Source organism: Tachysurus vachellii, chromosome 21 (assembly GCF_030014155.1).
Source record: "Tachysurus vachellii isolate PV-2020 chromosome 21, HZAU_Pvac_v1, whole genome shotgun sequence".
Taxonomy (NCBI): Eukaryota; Metazoa; Chordata; class Actinopteri; order Siluriformes; family Bagridae; genus Tachysurus; species Tachysurus vachellii.
Window position 1 is genome coordinate 3,679,655 of NC_083480.1, and position 12,560 is coordinate 3,692,214.

The following is a 12,560-nucleotide window of genomic DNA, read 5'->3' on the forward strand; positions in this document are numbered from 1 at the left end:
ACTAGCTAACCTTAGCTAGTTTTATCTTTCTTGGTTTATGTCATCACTCACTAGTTACAATATCGGTATAATAAGCTAGAATAGACATCAAAATGAGCAACATATCAGAAAATAACCAGGAGTCTGCTAGAAGAGTTTACAGGCGAACAAATCATCTGCTTTATTACAGAACTGCTAGGAAATTTAGGTGTGTTGGAAAGTTCATGAGGCTCGTTGTCCTGTTCACCGTCTTCACATAACACCAATAAAACAGTTCAGTCCAAGACGAAAAAAAAATGGATGAGACCTGAAGATCAGCTGATTGTGAAAAAATGACAACGCTATTCTCAAATTTCAATAATTGGTGTGGATGTGAACATTTTATAGTGGAAGTTTGGGTCCCTTTCCATTTACCTACGTGTGAATGGGCGGGTAAAATAATTGCGCTGCAGTCAGCCACTAGAGGGCGTCAGAGACAGTCTGTCTTTGAGTTTAAATCCCTGTACAAGATTAGATAGATAGATAGATAGATAGATAGATAGATAGATAGATAGATAGATAGATAGATAGATAGATAGAGCATTTTAACCCTCTTAATCTTAAAGGCTTAAAGTTGTTAGGAGTAGTGAGGAGGACTTTTAAGAGGCGTTTCTTTAGCAGAGGAAAAAATGTGTTGAATACAATATTTAATAATAATAGTGAGTTAATAAAGTGACACAGATTAGATCCTGTAGGGCTTATTCTTATGACCAATCACATTAGAGATCACATTAGAGGTAACATTGACACAGAGCATATATAATATACATATCTGCTGCTATGGCATTTAGAGATATGATAATATAATTTGTCTCTATGACATTTCTGCTCTGTGTCTGAGATGTTTACATTACATTTATTACATGTAATAAACATCTCTAATATGATCGGTCACATATATAATCTCTATACAATATAGACTGAAATATCTTAACATAGAGACAAAATTAAAGTTTATAATAGACCAGCTCTTTTTTTATTGAACAACCAATCACAGTCTTCAAAATAATGTGTCACCTAGTAACAGGGTTAAGCCCCGCCTCCTCTCTAAGATTAAAGTTGTTGTGTTTTCCTTGTTTAGAGCTGCTCTGAGATCTGAGGTCCACAATCACCCTTAAGATAAGATTCCTAGTTAGAAATGTTTAAGCTAAATTAGGGGCTTATAATCTTTATAAATATGAGCCCTGGAGTCCATCCCAGGTATTGTGGAGCAAACACACACACTCATTCACACACTCACAGTCACACACACTCACTCACACACACACACACACACACACACACACACACACACACACACACACTCACTCACTCACTCAATCAATCACACACACTCACTCACTCACTCACACACACACACTCACACACACACACACACACTAACTCACTCAATCAATCACACACACTCACTCACACACACACACACACACACACACACTCACTCTCACACACACTCACTCACTCACTCACTCACACACAGTCACACTCACTCACTCATTAACACACACACACACACTCTCTCTCTCTCTCACACACGCACACACACACACTTTCTCTCTCACACTCTCTCTCTCTCTTTCACACACACACACACACACACACACACACACACACACACACACACACACACACACACCATCATACCTGGGGAAAAACCCTGAAGAATGGTGGAGCGCATGCAAAATCCACCCATATTTAAGTGTTTCTATTATTATCTAAATCTATTTCAATTAATTATTTAAAAAAGTTTACCAATAGTTTATGAATTACACGTGAACCAATCAACATTCAGCATTTACAGTGTGACTGCAGTACTAGAATATTTGCCAGTGTCCAAGATACAAAAGCGATAATCTGCAATAATGTCAATCCATTGTTTTTATTGTATTAGATTCTATTCATTATTTTGATTCTATTCAGTATTCAGTATTCAGACAGTCAGGAACCAGCGCAGCTGGCAGACATCTAGACACAAAGACATCTAGACTGCATCCACAATTACTAAAAGTTTATATCATACATTTTCTTTATGGGATGTAATTATTGGCAGGAATAAGAAGAGCATTTAGTCTTCATTCCCAGTCTGTGAGTAATGCCTAACATGAAAAATGCCCGGTTATGGATGTCTGACCAGTTATGGATGATAAACGTGACCATAGTCGGAGTGGTGTACAGCACACGCTAAACATAATCCACGTGTTAACATCCAGGGAATGCTGGGAATGTTTACGCTTGCGTAGCCACGTGCCTTGCAAGAAAACAAAGAAACGGTGGCGACCCCTAGTGTTCAAACACAACTCTACACATTCTTTTCTATTTTCTATTTTTTTTTTTAAACAAACGTTTTATTTCCTCTGTAACCAAACTATATCACTATTATTATGACTATTACGCTTTGAAACACCCCCTAACCGCTCTGATTGTATCTTAATCACTCAGAGACAGTCCACAGAGACACATGGCGAACCAGTAGGTGGTGTTAATGCTCACTTTTCTATTATACAAACCAGCTTAGACCAGCACAAAGCAACCAGAAATATATGTTAATTGCATTAAGACCAGCTTTACCAGTATTAACCAGTATAAACCAGCTTGGAATCCATGCTGTTGCAATGGACACGAATAATGAAACACATAATACTTTCTATTGCACTTAATTAGTATGATTATATGTGACATAATATTTGCAGTTTAAATGTTTATGATCTTGTTTAATTTTATTTGCGAAATAATAATATGAATCTGTCTGAACCGTTCCTCATTTTGTTTAAGGCTATTTCCAAGGCGATGTTAAATAAAAAGGCATTATAGCTGATATTATACTGAAGACTATCTGGTTAGGGTTACAGAGTCTACTATGGACTTTTAGTTGTGAAAGTTATCTGGTGCGTCTTTCTGATAGGTTGTGGTTAAAGCTCGATCTTATATCTCATGACAAACCCACAAATCCACCTCCGTACACTGGGTGTGTATCCGTCCTCGTTGTGGCCTCACACTGACCTCTTTGTCACGGCCTTTCGCTCTGTACCACCGACGAAATGCAACCAGGAATAGCCTAGCAACATTTGTATTCTAATTACATTGCCAAGCCTAGAGGGTGTAATGTAATAATTTTGTGGTTAAGGTTGCTGACTGACTGATTAAAAAAAAAAAGGTTTTGTAAGAAAAGCTTTTTTCACATATAGAATTGGGCTTTGTATCCCAGCTTCTCTCTTCTGTGCATGAGACTATCATGTGAAGTGCCTCACGGTATGTTTCCAGGCCAGAGACTTCTCAAGCCGAGGTAACGGACAAGCCAAACTGCAACAACACTGACTCAATTATGCACTACCATCAGCAGATAATGAGCAGGGAAAGTTATGGTGGTCATATGCCACTGCGGTCACATGGCAGCAGGACAGAAGAAGCTCTTAATTTTACGGCTGCGTGTTTGCTTGTTTACTTCCCTTGAGAGCATCTGGAAATTGCGTGTGGCGTTTCTTATTAGACTTAATTTAACTCCTTGTGTATGATATTACCTGACTTAGTCTCTATCATGCATATTTGTTAAAGATTAGAAAGGAAAGATAAAATCTTTTCGACCAAGTAATAATTCAAACAGGAATACAGCATCATTCTGTTGAAAAAGAAAGACGGCGTGATAAGTAAAATCATTCCGTACGTTATTCTGTGGGACATTTTCGCAAATTGATAAAAAAAAAAAAATAAAAAAAAATCAGAAATGATACGGAGGATTAATGAACAATGAAATATGGAAAAAAATCTAATGTCAAAAATATGTTACATCATAATGATCACATCATTCATTCAAAAATTGTGGTTAAGAGTTTAAATGAAAATGTATTTTTACAGAATTAAATTAAAAGCAATTTTGATACATTCATAATACATAATACATAAAACAATATGAATACATTCATATGAAGCAGGTTTATTCATTTTAGGTTTATTAAGCAGTACATTCACATATTACATCCAGTAAGCTAAAGCAAAACACATGACACATCAGGGAACACGTGACCGATGTTAATTATCCAAAAATCATGGTTTTATAAGGTAGACAATGTGTGGATCTCAAATAATCCATCACACAGACCTTACTTTACTCAAACCTCAACGTAGTTTCTCCAATTTGTTCATTTCCTCCACGGATATATAATTTATAATATATTAAGGAGATTCAGTTTTACATCACAGTTGTGCGACTCTTATCTTATCATGCTTAAATGTTTGGCTTAATATTTCATCATGTTTAGGTTGGGCATTAAAACACCACAAAAAGTTGCTTAATATAGACGGGTTAAAGGGAGGGGTGGGATATAATTGCTGTGTAAGTAGGCAGTAAGTAAGTAGCCAACTGTGTAATTTTGAACCCATGTGTAAACCCTCCTAGGAATTTAGCCTCACAACAGCAGAACACATAATTACTCCCATAGTTTATTGTTTGGCACATGAAAGCCTGAGGATTTGAGAGGAAGATATATTTTGGATAAAGAAAAAGAAAGGAATTTAAGAGTATCTGAAAAAGAGATAAGACAATAAAGTTATATGCTTCGGGGTATTTTTGTGCCTTAATGGCAGCACTCTGTAACAGAATTATGACTACACATGAACACAGCTAGTCATGATTTAATTGGTGCAATCTGATCCCAGTTTGCTGTGGCTCTTCCTTCTTTAGAGATCTCACGGTGCCGTCTGGAAAGCGTATCGGCTGTTTTTTACCTGCCGCACGTGCCAGGAAAGACCGTCTCTCGGTGCCAAGGAGTGTGCCCTGTGGAGCTGAGCATTTCCTGGCTGTACATGGTGCTGTGTCACCACACCTGCGGACTCATGACTGACATTAAGTTATTCTAGGAACAGGCCTTCCATTTTGTGCATCTTAAACACTCCTGTTTCTGTTCTCCCATTTCACACGTCCATGTATTCCATTATAGCTAATGTTACAGTATGTGGTGAGAGTTTTTTCTGTTAACTTGAAGAATAAATGAATGAATGAATGAATGAATGAATGAATGAATGAAAAAAAGTGCTTATCAATATCTTCAAGCTAAACCAGATAATCATCATGGACATAAACATAGATAAAATAAATCTCAATCTACTCTGTGGACGAGGTCTAAACATGTTAAAGCTGGGAATAGTGTCAGATAGGTTTTCTCCTGGGCTATGACTCATGTCTTAACCTGTCTCACCTGTTTCAAACCAGAGTGATGAAAAATCTCACAGTATTTCTTGATCGTTTATATATATATCGAAGATATATATATATAAAAAAAAAAATCTTGATTTTTCTCTTTGAAACCCATCAATCTTTGCATACAAAGTTTCCACAGAGTCTCTAACACTCTGTGTGCAGAATCCATAAATCTGTCTAGTGGGATAAAACACTGGATACCTGTTTGCCCCACCTACCTTTCCAATCTCTATTTAATAAAAGCTTTAAATGTAGAAAGCCATGAGAGGATTTTTTAAAAATATGACTGGGGAATAGTCTCTCTGAGATTCCATTACAACCTGCAGAGCTCTTATGTGTAAATGCGCTGTATGAGAAAAACGGCAGCGACATTTGCTAGCAAATATCAGCTTGCTGTTACACATCTTGGTTTTGTTCAGAACAAACGTTCATTCATTTGGTTTGGCCATGGCTGCACTTGCATGTGGTTCTGGTTAAAAGCTAAGCTGTGTTGGTTTTCATAGTACAAGCATGCGTCAGCGCTGTTTTACCTCTCTCTTTCTCTCTCTCTCTCTCTCTCTCTCTCTCTCTCTCTCTTTCTTTCTGCACCTCGGTCTCATGAGAGTTGAAAGTGTCGCTATACTTCTACCACCCAAAAAGACAACCACAATGACAAAGAATGTAGACTAATGGCTTGCTTACGGGTGATCCCAATACAAGATAAAACAGAAGTGCGACATTCTTGGTCAGAATTGCTAGTGAGCATTTTTTTAAAACTTCCCAATTTATTTACTTCTTCAGCTTTTGTATTCAGTGATGGAGAACAAGGAAAACCTGGTACGTTTACATTTACAGCATTTAGCAGACACTCTTATCTCTTAAGTGACTTACATTTTTTATTTCAGTTTATACACCTGAGCAGTTGAGGGTTAAAGGCCTTGCTCAGGGGCCCTGTAGTGGCAACTTGGTGGACCTGGGATTTGAACCAATGACCTTCCGATCAGTAGTCGAACACCTTAACCACCGAGCTACCACATCCCACGCTGGTGGTATCACTGGTGTCCTTTACTGTGCTCAGTGTTTACATCAGTGATGCATGTGAAGTATCAGTATCTTTCATTTATTTAGGTGTTTCTCTTTAAGAACCGAACGATGCTACTTTCACAGATACAACGACTCGTAGCGACAACGCGACCAGAGATTATTGATTTTCATATTCAATGACAGCTGCTTACGTCCGGTGACTGTTTGCGACTAGATGTGGCGTTTCCACTGACAGCTGAGAAAAGTTGAACTTCATGCAAATATGGAGCGACTCATGCATCGATGGGAGTGAAGACAGTATGTTTGCACACACGGTTAGAATAGAAGCCTTTATTTTGTCACATATATTAATACATTACAGCACAGTGAAATTCTTTCTTCACATATCCCAACTTTGGAGGTTGGGGGGTCAAAACACAGGGTCAGCTGTGATACAGCACCACCGGAGCAGAGAGGGTTAAGGGCCTTGATCAAGGGCCTAACGGTGGCAGTTTAGCAGTGCTGGGACGCGAACCTTCATCCTCCAATAAACAACCCAGAGCCTTAACCACTTGACCCACCACTTCACCATACCTCTGCTTTAGAATGCTAGTTGTTTCACCTGCTGAGAAATGATATTACTTCGGCAACCAGCAGTAGAGTAGGAACCACTTACTGATGACGATACTACAGAGACTGGAGACTACAGTGATAGAATATATGAATGTAGCTTAAGAGGCTCTGAAAAAAAGAGAAGAATCTCAGCTGTGTGTTGTTCTTAAGCACCTTCAGGTCTGTCCAATCATTAGATTAGATTAGATTAGATTCATCTTTATTGTCATTGTGCAAGGTACATGTACAGAGCCAATGAAATGCAGTTAGCATGTAACCAGAAGTGCATAGATAGCTTATTTACAAGTGGCAGTGTAATAAATAAGGGTATGAGGTTATACAGAAGGTGTAGTAATATGTACATATAACTGAATAAGGGTATATATAGTGTGGTTTTTATGTATCATTTAAGTATGATACAGTATGAAGTGGTATGACAGATATAGCTGTACAAAAGGAATGTCATTATATGAATATATACATCCACACTGGATATAGCACAGATGTATTGTATTGTATCGTCTTGTTAATTATCCATGAAAATATTTCTGATCAATCTTTTTTTATGCAACTGTTAGTAATACACTTTCCAGTGATTATGTTGTGCAAGAATCGGTTGAAATAGGTGACTCGACTCCTACGGTGACACGGCAGCTGGTGGGAGTTATAAAAAAGTTACACAAGCAGTTTGAAGAAAATAATAAAATAAAATAAAATAAAATGAAAAGGCATTTGACAAACGATTAAACATTCAGAATTGATGTATAAATAATGAAAGGGGAAATATATGTTACATTTTATGACCATTTCTTATCTTCTTTATATCTTTTTGGCGATGAAGGTGCTCGGTGCCTGGATCACCGGTTAGTAATTGATTTTAAACTGAACTGTTTTGATGTCACACATAAAAATGTATCAGTAACCAACTGCTATGCTTTGTTAAAGTACTGAAAACAGGAGTTATATGATAGAAATTGACACAAAGCTCTATGCACAATACTGTATGAACTGCTGTTTGAAGCTCTGCGATTACTGGGAAGGTCTATTAAAGTCTATTATTGCCAGATTGGCAGTATGGCACTTCATTGTGCTCTTACTCACAGGCCTGCATGTGTGAGCAGGCTGAAAAGCACCCTGTGGCTTTGTGCTGAATCATCAGGTGGCTTAGACTCCAGGATTTGGCAATCACAAGAAAGACTGCTATCATTTAGTCTACTAGACAATATGGTAGCCACACCACATGTGACTTTATGAAGTTGTAAATGAGGTGAAAAGTAGTTGTATTATTTAGGGAAAGGCTCCTGTAGGATGCTTCAGGGAAAGTAAAACAAAAACCTCGCCGTTAGAACAGAGTATACTGTGTGTTAAATTCAGAACATGTTGCTCCAACTAAGGCTACATTTTGTAACACTGTAGTTGCTCAGAATCTCGCAGGTCAATAAAAAAAGCGGTATTTAATAAAGAGTACGCTGTAAAGAGCATGCCAAGCCTGTACGGGAGGCACAGGATTGGTCACATTAGTGTGGTCCACCTGTGACTTGTGTCAGATAGCAGTGGAAGTAGGTTTACACTTTCCCTCATGTTGAACTCTAAATATAACCATAGAGGCAGGGGTAAAGGGTAAACATATCCCTCTTGAGTTGCACGAGGGTAACTTGTCATGCAAGGTTTTTCAGCATGCCCTGGCCTACAGGCTCTCTCTGTCTCTTGCAACATCCCAATGTCACAGAATCATAGAGAGGAAGAAAAGAATCAGGTCTCTGAATATGGGTAAGTTTTTTGTTGTTGTTGTTTTTTGACACAAATAATACTCTGTGGCATCCGTGCGATAAATTCAGTCTTGATTTCATCACAAATGACATATAATGTAGCAATCGGGACTGATTTCTCAGCTGTACACACGTAGATAGACAGACAGATAGACAGATAGATAATATATAACAGTCCTGAAGAATATACATACACATTATAAGCACAATAAGGTTTAACATCAATCTCTCTCTCTCTCTCTCAAACCCCCCCCGTTGTGTTGAGTTGTATTGTGTTGTGTATGTACAGGCCAATTTGAAACAGATATCCCTCCAGCATCACCCGTTCTGTATGTAGCATTACCACAATATTGCTTGATGTTTAGCTTTACAGGTCAGGACTCACAATTCAGCTGTGAGTAAATATGAACAATTTCCCATTCTATCTTGTGTCCCAGAGACAGAAAAAATACAATACAAAGACGTACAGGAATAGTAATAAGTCATAATAAAAGAGTTCGCCTCTGCATCGCTGTGTTATCTGGAGTCAGTTCAGTTTGGCAGGCACCTCTTGGCTGTGTGAGGTGTCAATAATGACTTTCCCATCTGAACTTCTCACTAAGTCCAGCCTGACCTGAGGGATATTGAACAAATATATCTGAAAAAAAAAAACTCTCCGTCTTATCCATCTATTCTTGGTGCAGATTATAACAAGAAAAGCGGCTGTGTTTAATACAGACTGTTTAGACTATTGTGTATTTTTTAGTTAAGGGATGGGCTTGGTACGCTGTATATGGGCTGTATATTTATATATTTTTATGGGAATTAATTTATTATTTAGCTCACTGTTGGCACGAGTGCACTAGATGTTCATTTCAGTAATGTTCCCAGTGTAGACATATTTACCATCACTACAAGTTTTAAAAAGGTACTCTAGTTCAAGTACTTTGATTAAAGTTTCAGTTTGGCTTTTTATACAAGTATTAAGAGTAAAAAGCAAAAATACAGCAATGATATTTTCTCACTCACTCACTCACTCACTCACTCACTCACTCATGATCTCAGTCACACACTGACTCACTCATACACACTGACTGACTCGCTCACTTAATCTCATTTACTCAATCACTGACTCACTGACGCATTCATTTAGTTACTCACTGTCTCACTCATTTATTCACTCACAATCTCATTCAGTCCCTCATTAGCTCACTCATGATCTCATTTACTAACTGACTCACTCACTGACTCACTCACCGATTCACTCACAGACTCACTGACACTCATTCATTCACTCTCAATCTCATTCAGTCACTCATGAGCTCATTCACTCACTGACTCACTCACTGACTCACGCACTGACTCACGCACTGACTCGCGCACTGACTCGCGCACTGACTCACGCACTGACTCACTGAGTAAATGCTTTATCCTGGTCAGGGTCTCATGGACACGGAGCGTATCTCAGGAACGCCAGGCATAAGGTGGGAACATACACTGGAAGAAAGTCAAAGAGATCACAGGTCACCAACACACTCACACACACACCTAAGAGAAATGAATCTTATCCAATCCACCTACTGTCATGTTTTTTGGGAAATGGGAGGAAACCAGAGAACTTGAAGGAAACACCAGGTAACAAGGGAGAAACATGTGCAGAAACAGTAACTTAATCTCAAGCTCAAACCCAGGACATTTGGTATCATATGCTTATCTGTGATGCCATCCTATATTTCACAAACACATATATTTTCCGAGGGGGGGCACGGTGGCTTAGTGGTTAGCACGTTCGCCTCACACCTCCAGGGTTGGGGGTTCGATTCCCGCCTCCTCCTTGTGTGTGTGGAGTTTGCATGTTCTCCCCGTGCCTCGGGGGTTTCCTCCGGGTACTCCGGTTTCCTCCCCCGGTCCAAAGACATGCATGGTAGGTTGATTGGCATCTCTGGAAAATTGTCCATAGTGTGTGATTGTGTGAGTGAATGAGAGAGTGTGTGTGTGCCCTGCAATGGGTTGGCACTCCGTCCAGGGTGTATCCTGCCTTGATGCCCGATGACGCCTGAGATAGGCACAGGCTCCCCGTGACCCGAGGTAGTTCGGATAAGCGGTAGAAGATGAGTGAATGAATATATTTTCCGATTTTCTTTACGAGTATGGATGCTCCGTTTCTGAAGTTGTTTACTTCATTAAATCACTAACATTAGTTTTTGTATTCGAAATTCTCTAATGAACATGGAGCCTAAAAATATTTTTTTTATGATTATGAGTATGAGCATTGTAGAAAAATTAACTAAACCATACAGCGTTCGTGAATGACTTGACACTCCCTTTATAAAGTTTTTGATCTATTTCAAAACGTTAGGATTTGGAGAACCCAGTTCAGATCTCTTACTGGGCTATAATGATGGTGAACTGGGCCAAAATGTAGGTCATACTTTGGCCTATTAAACATCGTTATTTTCCGTTTTAGGAAGTAAACCTGAATACTACTGAACATTATAATCTCATTAGCCACATTTACTGAATGTGGATATCTGAAGTTCCTCAGCTTCATTATATACATGAGGATTCTTACAGTGGATCTAGATATCTCAGATAATATCTAATCAGATAATGTGTAATATCTGCCTACGTCCTTGTGTGCAGACAGTCACATACCCAGATCTACCAGAAATACTAGTAATGATGTATGATGCAGTATTTGCAGTGACTCCTGCCATCATACAGCAATCATCTCGTATAACTTTTCACAGAGTTGGCACAGATTTCAAATGAAAATTCACCTTGACAGCTATGACATATGTAGCTAGTGTTATTTTTAACCCTTCCTTGTTTCCTTGGATGGCGTGTTACTCCTGGATAACGTAAAGCAACAAGATTCAAGAAAATGTACAATATGTAATAAACAAACAATTTTGTTTATTAGTCATCGGTTTGTAGCTGCTTGCTAGTCGATGTTCTGTATCCTCAAAACATGCTCACTTTTGAATTGCTGCATGTCTATTCAACAAATGCAGTACAGCTTTGTGAAAACATTTCTCTTAAGCCAGCTTAAGCCAAAAAGACACTGGACCATCCTTGTCAGTGTATCATGGAGTATCCATTTCATTGCTCACATGGTGCTGTATTTTTAACCCAGTGTTTTTAAATCATTCAGTGCTGTGAAACAAAGACATTTTTTTTTCTCTGTTGCTTGTATGAACTGAGATGGTCCTTACCACATCTTGCAAACTGTACATAAAGCCACAAGACTTAAAGTATCTGTAAGTGAAAAACTGGTGTGAAGCAATTTGGTCACTCCTTACCAGTCAATAGTAAAATTAAGAGTAATAAAACATATCAGCTTATATGTTATATAAGTGCAAGTGATTATACTGAATAAACTGGATAACCTCAAAAGTATGATGTTTAAAAATTTTAGGTAATATCCATACAGAGCAAAGGCCAAGAAGTAGCCTATGAACCCTTCAAACCCATGACATGTTTATCTCACTCACTCACTCTCTCACTCACTCATTTTCTACCGCTTATCCGAACTACCTCGGGTCACGGGGAGCCTGTGCCTATCTCAGGCGTCATCGGGCATCAAGGCAGGATACACCCTGGACGGAGTGCCAACCCATCACAGGACACACACACACACTCATTCACTCACGCAATCACACACTACGGACAATTTTCCAGAGATGCCAATCAACCTACCATGCATGTCTTTGGACCGGGGAGGGAACCGGAGAACCCGAAGGAAACCCCCGAGGCACGGGGAGAACATGCAAACTCCACACACACAAGGCGGAGGCAGGAATCGAACCCCCAACCCTGGAGGTGTGAGGCGAACGTGCTAACCACTAAGCCACCGTGCCCTGTTTATCTCAAAAATAATAATTAAAAAGAATAGGCTGCACCGCCATTATGCAATACGTTTGAAAAGTACCTAGGGGTTAGAGGATAATGGTAGAAACATAAGTGGGCTTAGGTATTGTGTTGAA